General features: G+C 34.9%; 1 long non-coding RNA gene across 1 annotated transcript; it reads left to right on the top strand.

Annotated features, from left to right (window-relative positions):
- The first annotated feature begins 1,012 nt into the window (after positions 1-1,012).
- LOC102013393 lies at positions 1,013-13,038 on the top strand. Its single transcript, XR_259838.2, has 4 exons — positions 1,013-1,114; positions 8,407-8,795; positions 8,930-9,080; positions 11,861-13,038. It is a non-coding gene; the product is annotated as an uncharacterized LOC102013393 (long non-coding RNA).
- Positions 13,039-13,537: the final 499 nt, after the last annotated feature.

Here is a 13,537-nt window from a genome sequence, read left to right as displayed (position 1 = left end):
TGGTACAGACAACCTGGAACATAGCTTACAATTCTTCAAAATATTGAAGTTACTCCGATCCAGAATCTACATTCCTAAATATATATCTGAGACTCAAAAACAAGTCTATATCCCATTTTTACATGAATTATTAATAATTGATATAAAGTAGAAGTAATCTAAATGTCCATCAACTGATGAATGGGTAAGCATAGATGGCTACACGTGTACCAATAAATGTTATTCAGCTACATGACAGAAATTACAGTATGGGCCATGTCATGGAGGAATACTGAAAAATTTGGTTGTGAAAGAATACAGACATTTTTAAAATCTCATGTTATTTGATTGCCTTTATATGAAGTGTCAATAGTAGACATATCTCTGGAAATAAAAACTACATTATTTGTTTTTAAGAACTGAGTTCAAGGGATAATAAAGTGTGAATATTAATGACTATAGGTTTCAATCTAAAGCAAAATTTGATTTTATTCTTTTTAAAGAAAGTTTGTTTTACCTAGTATCCTCCCAAAAAAGAAAAAAAAAATTGTTTTAGACAAATAGTGTGAAAACTCAAATAAATGTTTTAACATATTCTTTTAATTGATTTTTTTTATGGAAAAGAACAGGAATTAAGCTAGAACTTTTCCCTTATGGGGACAGTTATAACATATCCCTGCTTATCTTGAGGCTCTCATAAGCATGAATTTGGTATGCATCCATAGTACATTTAAAAATTATTGCATATATTCTTGAGTAAAACACAATCTGTGTAATTTTGTTTTACATAAATGTAATTATACTATATATTTTTAAAACTTTATTTTTCACTCTACATTATGTTTAAAGACATTTTGATTGTAATATGCATACATTTAAAATAGTTTTCATGACAATAGCACAATTTATTGGAAATAACTTATGTAATTGCTACTTTTGTATGCAAGCCATTCTTGAGGTAGAATATTCATAAACAATTAGCAGCATGAAAAAGTACTGGATTTTTTGTTCTTGTTCAGGTTATTGCCAGATGTACAAAATAAAACATCTGGTTTGAATTAAAAGTTTTAATTGGATATTTGCTACATGATGACAAACATCAATATGTCACGAATATCTGGACATCTGACAATAGGTAAATCAAATATCTATGCTTTCTCAACATCTGGCTGTTTGATAGTCTTTTTAGAACTAATTATATTTTTCTAATTTTTCCTTATTTTACTGGTTTGGTCCATTTTAATGCAAATAGATTAAAGAATTATTTGTTGACTTCAAGCATAAAAAGTCATAGAACATATATATAGATAACTGTGATAAAGATAAAAGCTTTAATTTGCCCAAACAATTACACCACTTCCTTTTATTAAATAGATATTCTAGCATCTAGCTGACTTTAGATATGGTTCTTTGTATCTCAGTTTCCTCATTTCTAAGTTTCAAGCACAGGTAACGGCAGAATCACCCCACTGAAAGCCATTAAGACTTTTGTACTCTGCCCTGAAATGTAGTAGATGACAGAAACTGGAGAACTGTGGTGGTTTGGGTGACTTGGGGGAAATGTGACAAACAAGACACTGCACCAAAATGCAGACTCAGTCTACAAAAGGAAAATGTATTTTAGAAGACACTGTTCACATTGCATCCTGTGACCAGGGCATACGTGATGAGCAATCTCTTAGAGGTTCAACTGAATATTTTCACACAAAAATGTTTGCAGAAACTCTAAATGCAGACCCTCCCACTTGTGCCTTTGGACAGCAACACAGATATTGAGTAGTTTATATTTCTTACCTTGAGTTTTTAAAGTTAAACTAACAAAATCCAATAAAAAAAAAAACATGCTTCCTGTGACTACTTAAAGGATACCAAACACAGTATTGTGACATTGGTGTAGACAGAAAACACAGCTCTTGATCTCAAGAAGTTAAGATCTCTTGGGAAGAAGCCACTAAGTACTTTTAAAAAGCAATATATTGAAATAAATAGGACCGTGACAAGCAGTGTGCATAGTCAGTTCCTTGATGTGATTTTTTTGTTTAGGAAGATCACTATATATTAGATGGGAAAAGGAGACCATGCATGGGCAAAGTGTTTGAGACAATGTCAGTATACCAGGTGAAAGGTGATGGTGACCTTTGGTAAGGTAATACCAAGGAGATGGAAAGATGTACAAAGTTGGACACTCGTATTTTGTAGATAGGTTTGAGAGATTTGCTGTTGAAATGCAGGAGAATAGTGCACAAACATGCTATATGTGTCACATCTGTCCATTCAAATTCTTTTTCCACTCTGCCATTTCACACTGCTGTGTGTCCTGAAACCTTGCCTTTAATGAACTATGTTTGTGGGAGTCCCTTGTTAACTGGCTTTGTACTGTATTTGACAGAATGCAGGTATAACAGGAGACCAGAGAGTATAAAGAGAATGTGGGTTTATTTTTTATTCTCTAAGACTTATTCCTTTGACTCATTACCTGAGCTACTTTCTCATTGCTGAGACACAATACCCAACACTCCCAATTCCAAGGAGGATATACTCACAGTTTTTAGAGGTTTCACTTTACAGCTAGTTGGCTCCAAGACAGAGGAGTGGCAGAGAAAAAAATAGCTTGTGGCAGAGCAGGCAGGAATCAGCGAAGGATCAAAAGAGGAGGGAATAAAACAGACCCTTCCAGGCCAAGCCTCTAATGCCTCACCTGTTCCCAGCAGGCTTTGCCTCCCAACATCACATTGAACTATAGTCTCATCAGTCCACTAAGTGACTGGGAAATATCCCACCCCCATCATCCAATTACCTCATAAAAGCGCCACCTATGGAGGGTAAGTTCATGTGGCTTTGGGGCAACACCTAGATACAAAGTATAACTTGTGATGAGTTGGTTTGCCCTATTGAAACCAAGTTTAATCAGGGTAGCCCTGACCATATACTATACTATCCATATTTTGGCAACTTTCCTTCCTTAACCTACTGAGACCATTCAGGCCATCTTTCCAAAGAGCTTCTTCTGCAAACCTTGTTATATTTCATTCAAATTCCACTTATTTCTGTTTTCTGAAGATAGCATCGTTTACCAAAAAGAAAAACAAATGGAAAAAAGAGGAAAAATATCTAACTTGACAATACTTTCTGTTTTCTGGAGCTAGCGTGGTTCACCAAAAAAGAAAAGTAAGTGAAGAAAAGAAAACAAGAAAGTTCTTAATTATCTGAGTAGGTCATATGGCTGTTTACTGAAATGTAGAAAAGGAAATGCACAGGTCATGGGAGGGTTTGAGGAGGAAAAAAATCAAAAAATCCACTTTGGATTTGTCTTTGAGGTGCCTGTGAGATATCAGAGATGTTAAAGAGACACTTGAAGATGTGAATTTGGAATTCAGAAGATAAATTTGACATATGAATTAGAAAATTATCATTATAAAGTTGACATATAAGTGATTAGAAAACTGGGGAACTTATATGTAAAAGGACATCTAAGCGTTAAAATTGAGATTTCTTTTTTTTTTTTTTTTTTTTTTTTTGGTCTTTTTGAGACAGGGTCTCGCTATGCAGTTCAGGCTGGCCTTGAGCTCACTTTGAAGCCCAGGTTGGCCTCAAACTTACAGCAATCCTGCCTCAGCCTCCTGAGTGCTGGGATTACAGGTGTGCACCACCATGCCCAGTGAGATTTCATGTTTTGATGATTTGGGTGACTCACTGCCATTCAAATATTTATACAACTCAAAGATACCTGCAGATTAAATGCAATTTTTATAAACATTCCAATATTGATTTTTACAGATTTATAAATTAACAATTCTAAAATTTCTATGGAACCACAAAAGAACCCAGATAGTGAAAGTACTCTTGGTTTTAAAAAAATCTTGAAGCATCACATTACTGGATTTTGAATATACTGAAAAGCTGTAGTGAACAAAACAGCATAGTAATGGCATAAAAGTAGATATAACCCTATAGAATGAAGACAGCACCCAAAAATGAATCCATACATTTAAGATTAATGGATATTCAATAAGGGTGACAAGAAACAGGAATGAAATTGGACTCACACAATATATAAAAATCAACTAAAATGGACTTAAGACTAGAAACTAAAACAAGAAAATATCTTGACATTAATATAGAAGATGAATGTATAATATGACCCAAAGAGCAATACAGAGAGATGGATTTAATCAAATTTGAAAACATTGTTCATAGCCAAGAGAATATATGGAGTGGAGATAACTCACAACTGGAAGAAAATATTTGCAACTCAACTCAGTGGCAAGAAAATAAAGAACTTAGACATTTCTCAAAAGAAGACATAAAAATAGCTTATTAGCCATTCATGTATAAGAAAGTGCAGTAGCACTAATAGTCAAATAAATGCACAAGGAGATATACCTCGTATCTTTTAGGATGGTTTTCATCAAAACGACAGAAGTATTAACAAGAATGTGGATGAAAGAGACATTTGTACACTGGTGGTGGGAATATAAGCTAGTACAACCATTATGAAAAGCAATAAACAGGTTTCTTGAAAAATTATCACACAAATCTCCACCTATTCCAGAATTCCCTTTTTAGGTATTTACCCAAATGAAGTCAGTATTTCAGAGAGCTACTTGCAGTTCCATGTTTATTGCATCATTATTCATAAAAGCCAACAAAGGAAATCAACAAACAAGTCTACTGAGACAAAAATTGGATAAGAAATAGACACAATGCTACTCAGCCTTGGAAAAGAAAATTTGTCATTTGCAACAACGTCAGTAAAGCTGGAAAACATTATGCTAAGCAAAATAACCCAGGCACAGAAAGATAAATATGAATACTTAGAATAGGAAAAAGTTAAACTGATAGAAGCAGATAGATTCCTAAGTTCAAATGTTGGTGGCGAACCAAGAAATGGAGAGAAGTTGGTCATAATGTATAAATTTTCAATTAGGTTAGATTATTGTATAACAAGGAGACCCTAATTAATGACATATTTGTTCATTAATGATAAGTTATTAAGTGAAAAACAGTACCATTTCCCAAAGTGTTCCATCACTAATAAATCTGTAAGTCTTAAACTTTTACATGTAAGCTATAGTCCAAAATATCTAAAAATTATCATCATCATAGTGGTGGTGGTATAATTTATGCTTTTTTAGTTTCCATAAAGTTAAGTGAGCATTAAAAAGAAACCTATGACTTCCATAAACTAAGATTATAGCTTTTTCAAATAATATGTAATATGCAATATTTAAAGTATATATGAATACCACAGGACATATTAATTTTGGCCAATATAAACTGCATATTAATAACAAAGTATGCTCAAATTTAATTCCAACTCCTAAACGTCTTCAAGGGTTTAGAATGAATATAAAATGGGACAAATTTTTGTGCTTTACTTCTCTGTAATCCATCAACTTTCCAGCCTGTCTACAAGAAACATGAGTGACTTCTGCCCCTTAAATTTAGCCAAAAATGCTTTTTAAAAGCAAAAAATATCCAAACCTTTCAGTTGCAGAATTATGTTCTCCTTCATTCTTTCTGAGTGGATCCTTCATTTTGCACTCCACTCTGAGATGAGAAAGAGCTTTCTGTTACGCTCTGCAGATGTTTTTATGTCTATCTCCCAAAGCCCTAACTTTCTAATCTTCTTATATCTGCAATGTTTTCCTCATATATTTTGGATATTTTTTGTGACAGAGACTTGCAATCTCTGACTGAACAGAAATTACCTTAGTGTTGTGAATAGTGAAATAAAAAAAGAACCACATTCTGCTCAATACACATGAAACCAAAAGAAAAAGATAGCAATTCTTGCTGAACGCTGGCTCTGAAATCAAGACTCCCATGATTAAAAGGGTGTTACAGACTCTCCTTCTTGTCTTGCTATCTTTATTTAGTCTTACTTATTTTTGTTTCATAAAGTGAGCAACTTATGCCCTTAACAGATTTTGGTCACAAAACATATTTTATCTGTCTTGATGAAAATGTTCCACTCATTTTCTTGTTCTGGGTTTTATTTTGTCAGTTTTTTACCTGGGCCTTTTAAAATCTTGTTGTATGCTTTCATTGTTCTTTAGTGAGAAATTGAGACAAATTCCCCAACTGTCATCTTAATTAGTCTTTCTTGAGATGTTTTTAAACTCTGCAGTGTCCAAAGAAGACCATTCAAAGAAGGACAATAAAAAATTTTTTTGGTGTCAAATTTCCTGGAATGATCTGATAATCAAGAAATAGAATTTGGCTTATGATATTATACTGAGTGGGGAAGATAGGAGAAGATGTGATTGGAGATATGCAGGCCATTTTCTGATTACTTGTAAATTTGTGAAAGCATACTTATGGGTAATTAATAGAATAACAAGTGGAAGAGCCAATCTCACACTACTATAGAACCATAACTAACTATGCCATAATTTCAGCCATGCTATTATTAAACTAGATCCATCTAATGTAAATAGTGGTTGATGAGCTGGTGTAGTGACTGTCATCTCTACTTGAATAATATTTGAAAATGTAGGATCACCCAGGATTCTGTTGAACTGATGTGTGAATTACTACAACTAAAAAAGCTACTAAAAGAGCAGTTTATCAACTATTACATTGTGCTATAGCATTTGGTAGTACTGAGCCTGCTTTTAGACTATCAAGTTGGGTGAGAAACAGGCAAGCTTGCACCAAAGTAAGCACTCAGCTATTTCGTTTCAAAACACACACACAGCACAAGTAGTACTGATGTGGATTCCACTCATTGCAATTGCCATGGGCATAAGATTTCTTGGGACACAAGAGGAATCTGTTTCACAAATTCTTCACTACATCTGTATCTAGCCTAGTTCCATGTCACATTGATTATGCTTTACGTAATTTCTTCTCTAAATTTCTTACACCATGTCCGGAACCCTTGCTATACATTGTGCACTGTATACACCCAGCCCTTCAAAGAGAATCTAATTTGATAATATAATCAGTGCGGAGGAGCAACTGAAGTGAAGCCAGGTTAGCCTAGGTACTAAATGACTAAGTTGTACTTGAAAACATGTCAGGTGAATTGAAGTGTAAAGAACAGCTGCTGCAGAAAGCACTCTTAAGATCACAAATCTTTCAGTAACCAGCCTAAAGAAACTTGAACAAGTGAAATATTTGACCTCAAGAATTATACCAGCTCTTTATGAAGGGTACTCTTTCCATAAATACACAAGTTAAATAAATAGCTAATATATTTTGCCACTATCAAAGTTGCTTTAGGTAGCAGACCATAATATAGTAACTTCACATAGATCCCTAATTCAAAGTTCCTTTAAGTATCTTTTTTCAAATACTTCATAAAGCCTCTAAACATGACCTCAAATACCATAGCCTCAATATACGTATTAAGATGAAACTGAGATTGCTATTAACTTTGTTTTTTTTATGGATAAGTGGTTTAACTTTGAACTCAATATATTACACTACAGGGTTTAATTGTCATTTCATTCATGATTGTGAACTGATTGGAACTCTCAGCCCTTAAATTGTGCTGAGCATTTTTTACCTCACATTCTTGTGTTTAGAATGGCATCTATATGTCTTTAAATAAGCCGTTTTATATTAGTGATGTTATCAAAGCAAGCACAATTTAGAAATCTTTATGCCTGCGCAAAAGTCATTTTGGAAGTTTGCAATGTGCATTTCTTAAGAATTTGTCATAAGTGCTTACAGTATTGACTTGACTGACACTATACATACTATTAGCAACAGAATGGGTTTCTACCATTGGATACCAGACTCCATCTCCTCTCCTTACCTGTTGCTTTATCCTGCCCATGACTGTCTCCTCTACTTTGTGGGACTTATCGAAGCCTCAAAGTGTCTGTTTTCCTAGTACAACACAGGCACAAGTTAATACAACTTCAGTTCTATGGTGTCATTGAAAATGATTAATCAATCAAATAGCTCCTTAGACCACTGAGCACATAGTGTTTAATAAATATTAACTATGAAAGCAGCAGAATCATCTGATAAATAATTCACATGAGTCTGATCATGTATCTTTGATAGCATGGCTCCTTAAAACATTAGCTTAGACTTAACATTGTCCATTTTCTCAACTGCTAAATGTGGACCAATGTCAACTGGTATAGCACTCTGTTACTAGATAGAGATGCAGTCCCACATGAGCTAAAATTGATTTATCTTTAGAGGGAATACAGCGAAAGCTCTCATCCACCCTAGTCATTTTTTTACCTATGTTGAACTTAGTTATAGTCAAGAAATATCTCACCAAACTTCTAAGATATCAGGCTTGTGTGCCATGGACATATAAGGAAAAATAAGACATCTCTCCATCCATAAATAATTTTGCAATTTAGTTTCTAAAAACATGTGTAGGTAAGGATTGTGCCATTAGGATACTATATAAGCGATGATTAAAAATAGTTAATATTTAATTTTAAAAATTTATTACAGAAAAAGACGCTGAATTTTTTCTAGCTCAGAATACTTCCCGTCACTTAGAACACATTATGCCACTCGTGGAGCGGTTCCGGAAGTCTTTCCTGAGAGTCTTTGTGAAGTGTGATGGAAGTGTGAGGAGTGCCATCCAAGGGAAAAGCAGGCTTGCAAGGAAAGCTTAAGGAGTCCTCGTCCACATTATCCACCGTATCTGGCCCTCTGTGACTTCTTGCTCTTCCCCAAAATCAAAGTGACCGTGGAAAGTAAAGGTTTTAAATCAGTTCAGGATACCAAAGCAACCACAACAGTATAACTGAAGAAACTTACGAAGAAAAATTTCCAGAACTGCTTCAGAAAGTGGCAAGCATGGTGGGATAAATGTCTTTGAAGCAAGAGGCAGAGGAGTATGTTTTTACTGTAATAATTTTTTCAAAAGTAAATATTCCCTCTGAGAGGGAGGGGAATATAATTTTTACTGCAGTAAATCTATTTTACTTAGGGGCACACTGTATTCTTTTTTATCATAGTTTGTATATAGGTGACAGGTAAAAAATCCAAAGGCAAAATGGGAAAGCGTTCCTGTCATGGAAGGCATTAGAAGTAGACCTCCAAAATAGGTAGGAAAACAGCAGAATGAAAGGGAAGACACGTCTTCCCAAACCCAGGAAACAGAGCTCAAAGGCAAAGAGGTAAGCAGGAAAGTTAAGAATATTATTAGCACATTTACATCTATTTGTAGTACATACAACTGCAATACGTGCACCTGAAATCACAGAATTTAATGCTAATGCTTTGCCTTAAGAATAAATGCCAATAAAGTGAGGCATATTTTTCTGAATAAATTTGTTTTAATTACTTTAAATTCTGCTTAACCAATGGAGTTCAAAATATTAGTACTACTTTCTTACAGCTCCTATTCCTTTCAAAATACTATCTGTCATCAATAAAGGACTTTCTCGTCCTTTGAAATAAAATTACTTTATATAAAATTTAGAGATTTCATATGCAAAGCATCAAAGTATAAAATATCATTTCGCCTCTTTCAAACTCCCAGTAGGAACTGTGGCTGCTTCCTATTTTGTGGCATAATGCCAAAAGTAATTTTATTAGTCAAATGAAGTTAACACATTTTCATTTTTAACTAAGGGCAATTTACTTCCTGCTGGTCATTTACAGTTTCTCTCTTAATGACTGACTTAGTAAAAATGCAAGATTGCTCAAGGCTGCTACCCAGCAGGTCATTAACAAGTTGTAAATGAGAGGGACATTTAGACTACCACTTCAGTCATGCATGCATATCTATGTGTGTTCTTAACTACACTGTAGAATGAGGGATGCTTACCTGAAATTCTTACCCCATTATCAACTTTCTAATGCCCTATGGTCCACACATTCTAAAAAGCCATTTGCCAAGGAGTAGCATTTGTGTATTTTTTCTTTTATTTTATTGTTCCAACTCTGTCTCATAATAAAGTCCATGTATTCATTATTCATATCCACAGAAAAAGTAGAAAACAGCACCCCCAAGGCCCGATGTTCATCTTGTCAGATCTCTCACCACTTTCTTCCCATCCAAACATAACCATAATCCTGACTCTTATGGAAGCCTTTCCTGGCTTTATAAAGTAAGTTGATTTTTTCCAACACATTTCTTGGCATTTTTGAACATCAAGTATACACAATCACACATAGTATTTGTTCAACATTGGCTTTATAATATTCAACTACGATGTATCTTACAACATTTGTTTACTCATTTCACTCCTGAATATTATTCCATTTTATATAACCAAAATATGGTCTCCTTATGTCTATTTTGCATATGGCTATTGTTATGGCTAGTGTTTAGATGTCCCTCAAAAGCCTCTCATGGTCATAGGTGGGGCTTTTTCAGAGGTGGCAGGATATAGAGTGTGACACTGGAATTGATTGTTGGTGCAAGGCTGGATCAAGGGTTTTAGGATTAAGTGTGTGAGTGCTACCCACGCTAAGTAGCTTGTATAAAATAAAAGGGGTAGAAAGGCAGTAAAGAGCCCTAGTTGCTTCTGCTAACTTGTGACTGCCAAGTACTGTTCTCCTCTGTGACACCCTTCTGTCAAGCCACCCTGCAGGTGAGAATGGATTGAAACCTCTACAAACTGTGAGCTAAATAAGCCTTTTTTCCTTTAAATTTCAGTGTCTGGTATTTTATTTCAGCAACAAGAGAAAATTAACTATGACAGCTACTATGAATATCTTTTACACATCTCATATGTGCAAGGATTGTTGTTGGTTATATATTACATATATCGATTTTGGTTCATTTGGAGTAGACAGCTTCAACCACACGAGAGAGTATGAATCTTCTCTTACATATCGGTAGTTTATGTGGGATTTTGATGTTCTATAGCCTTACACATATGGAATTGCTCAGATTTTAAAAATTTTATTCATTCTGGTGAGGGTTATAGGAATATTTTACTGAGTTTTAACTTTCAGAGTTTAAATGTCCTTTTCATATTTTTGTTGGCCATATGAACATCTTTTTTTGTAAAGAATTTATTATGTCTGTATGAGTTGGGTCTCTCTAGAAGAGCAAAATCAACAGAAAATATGTAAATATTTATGCAAGAGGATATATTATGTAGACTTACAGGATAAAAGGTGGGAAAGTCCAAACTAGCTATTTTTTTTTATTTTTTTAAAGAAAATTATTTTTATTGATACCTTTTAGGTATACACAATAATCACAGTTATCACAGAGAATTTGTACCTGTACATGATATAACTTGATTCATTTTTTTCCATTCCCCTGCCTTCCAATACCTGTTTGATCATAGGTTGAATGATCTACAATGGCTATCTCTATTCTGAGATCCAGAGGCTCCAGAACACTCCAGCTTAGACAGTGGAAATTACAGAATAAGAGGGATGAAGGATGTAGCAGCAGTGCGAGGTCAAAGGCCTGAGGTTTCACTGGAGGGTAATTAGTGCTGGCCTGCATTGGAAGACCAAAGAAACTGAGACCTAGAATCCAATGTTCAACAGCAGTGGCAGCAAAAGACAGACACACTCGAGAGGACAAGAGCTCTCTCCAAATGGGGACCCTTGCTTCTTTCTCTTCTTATCCCATCCTGGCTACAAGCCTATTGGTTGTTTCCACGGACATTTGGGTTGGGTCTTCCCCCATCAATTTGCTGGCCCACATGTCAGTCATGCACAGACACACCCAAAACTGTGCTCCATCAACCAGTTAGGTGTTTCTTAATCTACTCAAATTGATGTATCATGATAAATGGTCACAATGTCTCTAATTCATATTTCTTTTTTAATGGAAAAGTAGCTAGTAGCTGTTTATGTGTCCTGGATATATATTGTAGATATACTTTCCATATCTTGTCTTATTTTTTTTCATTCTTTCAGAAGATTCTTCTAAAGAAAATAAGTTCCTACTTTTAAAGTCATTCAGTTTATCTCTTTTCCTTTCTAGTAAGAGCATTGTGGATTTTACTTCAAGAATTCATTCCATGATGAGGAGAACAACTATCTTACAGAATATTTATAGCTTTGTTTTTGTGTTTGTGTTTAGATCAACTTTCTCCTCCACCAACATAATGTGAGTTTTTTTTTTATTTGATGGACCAGTACTGTTCATTTCAATTTATTCAGTTGGCCTACGCAGAATTTCTGGTGCATGAGGCAGGCTTCTTTTCATTGGTTCTAGCCTTAAATTCATCATTATGTTTTTTCTTTTTAATTTTTGTTCCTGCCTTAAGTTTGGTTTCCCAGTAATGAGACTCTGAGGTGGAGTTTGGTGTGGAGGATGCTTGTTTAGACAGAACCTTGGGATCATCATCTGTGGAAGTAAAATGAGCAATGCAAGAATATCTGATAGAGGGACAAAGTGAGCTGTGAAGCAGTTCCAAAGAAAGCTGCAGCTGATCTCAAGGAGATAAAAGGCTATCATATCCCCCATCTTTTCCCAATTTGAGTTGAGACAGCCAGCTGTTTACATGCCTACATCAATTGGCCATGGGATAAGAGCTTCCCAGTGCTACAGACTAAGTGTTTGTATCCCTCTTACCTCAGAAAGTTCCTATGTGGAAGCCTTAATCCCTCACATGATGCTATTTGGAGGTCTGAACTTTGGAAACAGTTACTTAGATTCATAAAGATAGAGCTCAGTGATAGGATTAGTGATTTTACAAGCAGAGACCAGAGCCTTGTCTGTCCCGTGAGGATACAGCAAGAAGGTAGCTACCTGCAAACCAGAAAAAGGATCCTCATCACACACTGAATGTGCTGGCACTTTGATCTGGGATCTCCTGACCTCCAAGACTAAGAAAAACATATTTATTGGGCAAGTCACTTAGGGTATGGTATTTCACTGCAGCAGTTTCAGCTGACTCAGATATACAAGAAGGGTAGTGAACATGAAAAAGGTAACTGTCTCAAGTCAAGGTTATTTTTGAAGCTCTGGACAGCTGAAAGAAGATCTGCTGATAACACCCCCCATAGCCAGCCAGCACGTGCTTTACTGAAAGTAGTTATGGAAACAAACGTCCATATATATTCACTACACTCTCCGTTCCTTCTGATATTTCAGTAACACTTGTTAAATCTCTGCAATAAACATGTCATTTGTCATTTTCTCTTCAGTTTTCTAAACTTTTGTCTGTTTATCTTGTATTATGGATACTTTTACTTGGGCAAAAATCATACTACTTCTTTCCCATATATGTCTTCATTTGCTGTTAAATTTATATGATGTATTCCAAAAGGGTATCATATTTTTTGTTTTACTATTATTAAGTTTATTGGTACCAGTTAGACATACACAATGCTCACATTCATCATAGGGAATTTGTTCCTGTGTCTTGACTCCTCCTTTCCCATTCCCCTCCTCTCCCTTCAACCCCTCTTCATTTCCTAATTTGCAAAGTTTTGCTTGCATTTTATCCTTCTTTTCTCATTTATTTTCTTTTCCATTTCTTTCCCCCTCCTATTGAAACAATTTCTAGCTCTCTAGTTCCCCTTTCCTTTGAAACAATTTCTTCCTGTTTCACAGTGTCTAAAAAGTATGATATTTTTCAAGTAGCAAAATTAAATTTGTCTTTATTTTGGTGTTTTTAACTCCCTGCCAGAATTTCCGCTGCTTTAAAAGAAA

The sequence above is a fragment of the Chinchilla lanigera genome, unplaced genomic scaffold, assembly GCF_000276665.1.
Source record: "Chinchilla lanigera isolate Chin_1 unplaced genomic scaffold, ChiLan1.0 scaffold00009, whole genome shotgun sequence".
NCBI classification, from domain to species: Eukaryota; Metazoa; Chordata; class Mammalia; order Rodentia; family Chinchillidae; genus Chinchilla; species Chinchilla lanigera.
This window is presented reverse-complemented; position numbering and strand designations above follow the sequence as displayed.